The sequence below is a fragment of the Heterodontus francisci genome, chromosome 35, assembly GCF_036365525.1.
Source record: "Heterodontus francisci isolate sHetFra1 chromosome 35, sHetFra1.hap1, whole genome shotgun sequence".
In the NCBI taxonomy this organism is placed as follows: Eukaryota; Metazoa; Chordata; class Chondrichthyes; order Heterodontiformes; family Heterodontidae; genus Heterodontus; species Heterodontus francisci.
This window is the reverse complement of record NC_090405.1, coordinates 24,680,101-24,686,571: the sequence shown is the minus strand read 5'-3', so window position 1 is coordinate 24,686,571 and position 6,471 is coordinate 24,680,101.

Here is a 6,471-nt window from a genome sequence, read left to right as displayed (position 1 = left end):
TGAGGGACTTGGGGTTGTTTTCGTTGGAGAGAAGGAGGAGGAGAGGTGACTTAATAGAGACATATAAGATAATCAGAGGGTTAGATAGGGTGGATAGTGAGAGTCTTTTTCCTCGGATGGTGATGGCAAACACGAGGGGACATAGTTTAGTTTAGTTTAGTTTAGAGATACAGCACTGAAACAGGCCCTTCGGCCCACCGAGTCTGTGCCGATCATCAACCACCCATCTATACTAATCCTACACTAATTCCATATTCCTACCACATCCCCACCTGTCCCTATATTTCCCTCCCACCTACCTATACTTGGGGCAATTGCTAATGGCCAATTTACCTATCAACCTGCAAGTCTTTGGCATGTGGGAGGAAACCGGAGCACCCGGAGGAAACCCACGCAGACACAGGGAGAACTTGCAAACTCCACACAGGCAGTACCCAGAATTGAACCCGGGTGGCTGCAGCTGTGAGGCTGCGGTGCTAACCACTGCGCCACTGTGCCACCCTGCGCCATAGCTTTAACTTGAGGGGTGATAGATATAGGACAGATGTTAAAGGTAGTTTCTTTACTCAGAGAGTAGTAGGAGCGTGGAACGCCCTACCTGCAGCAGTAGTAGACTCACCAACTTTAAGGAAATTTAAGTGGTCATTGGATAGACATATGGATGAAAATGGAATAGTGTAGGTCAGATGGTTTCACAGGTCGGCGCAACATCGAGGGCTGAAGGGCCTGTACTGCGCTGTAATGTTCTAATTCTAAAAAAGAAAAATAGGTATGTAATGTGTAGCTCAGGCTGCAATAAATAATTGAGACAGTATCTTTCATTCGAACACTATAGATTTATGGCGTGCTATGTTATATGTACTTCTGTCTGTTCTAATGGAATATATAATGTTATTTCTCAGTCTGATACTGCTTGTTTATTCATTCACAGGATGTTGACATCGCTGGCAAGGTCAGTATTTATTGCCCATCAGTAATTACTCTTACAATTATGCTGAGTGGTTTACTGGGCCATTTCAGAGGACAGTTAAGATTGAATCACATTCCTGTGGGTCTGGAATCACTTATGGGCCAGACTGGGTCAGAATGGCAGATTTCCTTCTCTTCAGGACATTCCTGGATCTGATGGATTTTCTTGCAACAATCTAGTAGTTCCAAGGTCACTAGTATTGATACTAGATTTTTTAATTCCAGATTTTTTTAATTAACTGAAATTAAATTACTCAGATTCTGTCGTGGAATTTGAACTCATGTCTCTGGATCATTAGTCGAGACCTCTGGATTATTATTCTTGGAGCATAATAACTAAAACAACCTGATATGAGATTTTTTTATACTGCTTTGTAATGTGGAGCTCAGTCTACACAAATGGAATTGATAATCTATTTCACTCTGATAATGTTTGAGATGTTTTTGGCTGGTAAATAATCCGTATCTCAGTCTACTGTATTTTTCAATTCCGCAGTCTGGGTAAGTTCTGCACTGGCATCTAATTTACATCACAGTTTAGACTTCATATTAGCATTGCTCAATCTGATACTGCATGTGATTTTTGCACTGGTATTGTTTAGATCAATCTATATGAATGGAATCAATACTGTATTTCAGTTTGATATTGTTTGAGTTTTTAGAATGGTATATAATGTTTAGATCAATCTGCACTAATGGAATTGATTCTGTATCTTTCAATTTTACAGTGTGGGTGAGTTCTGAACTGGTATCTAATTTGTGTCTCAGGTTACAATATCTTTCAGCAGCTTTAAATATTTCACTGTAATGAATGTTGGACTTGTATGTAACTTGTATCTTAAGGTACACTATGGGGATGTTTAAACATCCTTCTCATCAATCGATGTGAACTTTGCCTATGGTATTTAATTTAAATGTCAGGGTATTCCATTAGGTTAGATTCTGTGTCATCCAATCAGTACCATGTGCCAATTCTATCTGATATTTAATTGATAGCTAAGTCTGCATTATATTTAGGTTGACACATTACATTTTCATCTGCTAGTGGGTGTGATTTTGACCTGGGATTGATGTATCTGACTGTCAGTGGGACTCAATTGGGGTGAAATGGAAACAACTTCTTTCTCTCCTGCTTTGTTTGATTCTTGGATTGAAATGATGTCTCTGGAACGTGGGATCAACGTGGGCCTGACTACTTTTGCAGTCTGACACTGTGGAACTGATGAACCAACTGTGGCTCTGCATTCTGAGTGATAATGTACCTACTGTGTGTGAGAGGAGCTGGCTGCACTGTTCCTTGTGCCTCGAGTGCAGCAACCATCACATTCATCATGATTCCTTCAAGTATTTGCCTGGAAGAAGAAAAAGTATATCTTATAACTCAAGAACAGGTGAGGTGTAAAATATCAAAGTGATCAATTTAATCTCTCAACGAATAATCATTAATAATAGCCACAAATGAAAACCAGTGTCAGTGACTGCCTCCACTGAAGTACTGAAGCTCCCAGCTCCTGCAACACAAGTGTTCTGGGCAGATCCATCCAGACAAAACACTGCACTGGGAACATCCCAACTGCTCTATGCTCCACACATATTTCCAGCCATCCTGCTTCATATGAATGAATGAAAGAAAAATAAAGCCCAATGTGTGTATCCCACAATTCCTTTCTCCCCATACACGTGTTCCACCTCCCCTTAAATGTGTCAATACTATCCGCCGCACCCTCTCCTTGTGAAAGCAAATTCCAGATTCCACTCACCACTCACTACATAAATAGGGTTTTCAAGAATTCCTCAATGGTTTTATTAATGATGATTTTATATTTTTGGCTCTTGTTTCGGACACCAACACAAGTAGAAACATATCTCCGTGTACCCTATCAAAGCCCTTCACCATTTCCTTACCTTTCTTTCATTTGCTCATAGGTTGTGGGCATCATTGGCCAGGCCAGCATTTATTGTCCGTTCCTTATTGTCCTTGATATAGTGGTGGTGAGCTGCCTTCTTGAACCACTGCAGTCTTTGCTGTGTAGGTACAACCAAAGCGCTGTTTGGAAGGGAGTACCAGGATTTTGACCCAGTGACAGTGAAGGATTGGCAATTTAGTTCCAAGTCAGGATGGTGTGTGGCTTGGAGGGGAACTTTCAGATGGTGGTTTTCCAATGTGTCTGCTGCCCTTGTCCTTTTAGGTGGTAGAGGTGGCGGGTTTGGAAGGTACTGTCCAAGAAGCCTTGGTGAGTTGTTGCAGTGCAGCTTGTAGATGGTACACACTGCTGTCACTGTGCATCAGTGGTAATGGGAGTGAATATTTAAGGTGGCGGATGCGATGCCAATCAAGCGGGCTAATTTGTGCTGGATGGCGTCGAGCTTCTTGAGTGTTGTTAAAGCTGCATTCATCCACGCAAGGGGAGAATATTTGATCACACTTCTGACTTGTGCCTTGTAAATAGTGGGCAGGTATTGGGGAGACAGGAGGTGAGTTACTTGCTGAAGAATTCCTAGCCTCTGACCTGCTCTTACAGCCACAGCATTTATGTGGCTGGTATAATTAAGTTTCTGGTCAATGGTATCCCCAAGATGTTAATAGTGGGGGATTCAGCAATGGCAATGTCATTGAACATCAAGGGGAGATGATTGGATTCTCTCTTGTTTGAGATGGTCATTGCCTGGCATTTATGTGGCACGAATGTTACTTGCCAGGTATCAGCCTAAGCCTGGATGTTGTCCAGGTCTTGCTACATCTGGACACGGGCTGCTTCAGTATCTGAGGAGTCATGAATGGTGCTGAACATTGTGCAATCATCAGCGAACATCCCCACTTCTCGCCTTTTGATGGAGGGAAGGTCATTCATGAAGCAGCTGAAGATGGTTGGGCCTTGGACAATACCCTGAGGAACTACTGCAGTGATGTCCTGGGAGTGAGATGATTGACCTGAACAACCAAAGCCATCTTCCTTTATGCTTGGTATTAACTTCCTTTTTTAAAAAAAATGTTTTCCCCCTAATTCCCATTGACTCCAGTTTTGCTAGGGCTCCTTGATGCTATCCAAGGTCAATAGCTGCCTTGATGTCAAGAGCAGTCACTCTCACCTCACAATGCAATGTTTCTTTAACCCTAAAATAAAAGCAAAATTCTGCAGATGCTGGAAATCTGAAATAAAAACATAAAATACTGAAAATACCCAGCACGTCAGGCAGCATATGTTGAGAGAGAAGCAGAGTTAATTTCTCAGGTCTGTGGCCTTTCATCTCATAATTTGTTGTATGTAAGATCAGGTTCATTCAGTTTGCAGTAATGGAATGAATACTGTGTCTTCCACTCTGACCATTTGTGAGATTTGTGGAGTGGTGTGTAACATGGAGCTCAGTCTGCAGTCTGGGTACATTATTGAGATTAATTCTGTACTTTACAATCAGGTACTGTTTGTCTGTTCTATCTGACATTGAATTTGTAGTTAAGGCTGCTCTCTTGTGAGAGTGACACAGTGCCTTGCAATCTGATAGTGGGTGTGATTTTGGACTGGGATTGATGTATCTACCTGTGAGTAGGACTGAGTTGGGGTGAAATGGAAACAACTTCAGTCTTTCCTGCTCTGAGTGACTGTTGGATTGAGTAAATGTCTCTGGAACTTGGGATCAGTACCGGTCTGACTACTTCTGCTGGCGGTGATTGTGGAACTGATGTCTCTGCTCTCTGTGAGTGATAATGTACTTACTGTGTGTGAGGAGCTGGCTGCACTTCCCCTTGTGTCGAGGAATCACGACATTTATTCTGCTTCCATCAAGTATTTGCTTGTAGAAAGGAAATGTATTTATTATAATTCAGGAAGAGGTGTGGTAGAAGATACAAAAGTGACCAAAACAATTTTTCAATTAATAATCACTATGAACAATCACAAAGGAAACCCAGCAATACAAACAGAGTCAGTGTCTGATTCCACTGCAGTCCTGCAGCCCCCAGCTACTGCATACCAGGGGCTTTGGCCATTTTACAACAATTTAATGACATCCAGAAACAATCCACTGGGCCATGAATGGGACTGACCGACGGAGCAGGGACTTTTACACAGGTCAGATTTCCAGTTCCCGCTCCCATGGTCGAACCGTTCAAGCGAAACCAAACAGCCGCTGTTTAAAATGTGTCCTTCACACTTCTCACCTGGTGCCTATAATAGATTCTCTTTGTGTAACTCCCCACATCCTGACTGTCCGCTTCTGTTTTCACACTTCACTGTCCAATAACAACAAACTGTGGGATGAGGCTGGATCGCTGTCTTTGCGCTGGCACGGACATGATGGGCCGAATGGCCTCATTCTGTGCCGGAATTTTTCCATGTTTCTGTTTGCGGAATTGTTGCAGAAATCTGCGCCTGCGCTCCCCTCCTCCAGCACTGCCTGTGAGCGGAAGAAGATGGTTTAAAACAGCCCCCAATGGAGAGATCCCGGTCCTGGGGGAAGGGAGCAAACAGCAGCCTCCTTCCAGCAGCACATCGCTTTGGGAGCGTGTCCGCAGATGGACTCAGAGATCAGCATCGAGTCCGGGGCAAGTTCAGGGGGAGGCGGGGGCTGTTTGTAAGAGGCGGAGTGGAGCAGGAACTGGTCCCGGAACATGGAGTGAGTGGGGGAAGGGAGAGACCATTCTCGGACTGTGTGGACAAAGGGATGGCGACAGAATGGGAAGAATTTGTTATTGAAATTCAATGCTGCTTCCTCTCCCCAGACCAGCAGTGAATATTCCTGGTTTAGTTCCAGTCTCAGCCGGTTTGTTGCTATTTGACAGTGAAGAGCGGAAACAGAGCCAGACAGGAAGAGTGTGGGGAGTTATACAAAGAGCATCTGTAAGTCGCCAGGTGAGAACTAAGACAGGCTCATTTTAAACAGGTTAATGCCATGGGAGCAATAAATGGAAATCTGACCAGTGCAAATGTCTCTGCTCCATCGGATATTTCCATTCATGGAGCAGTGCAGGGTTTGGGCTCTGTCTACATATCATTACATTGTTGTCATAGCGTCCAATACTCCAAGGATACAGACCCTGAGTGCTGCAGTACTGCAGTGGAGTCAAACATTTGATAATGTTTGTATCCCTGGGGTTCCTTTGTGGCCGTTCATAATGATTATTAATCGAGACATTAAGCTGATGGTCTTTGTATCTTCCACCTCACCTGTACTTGAGTTGTAAAACATGCTTTTGTTTCAACAGGAAAATAAATGAAGAAGCCAGAGTAAATGGGATGTTTCCTCCACCAAGTTACAAGGAAGAGTGTCACCAGCTCCTTCTCACATTATCACTCATTATCACTCACAGAGCGCAGAGACACAGACAGGTCATCAGTTCCACAGTCTCAGACAGCAGAAATAGTTCCAGAGACACATTTTCAATCCATCTATCCAACAGAGCAGGAGAGACAGATGTTGTTTCCCTGTTACCATAACTCAGTACCACTGACAGGTAGATACATAAATCCCAGTCCAAATTCTCACCCACTATCAAATTATCAG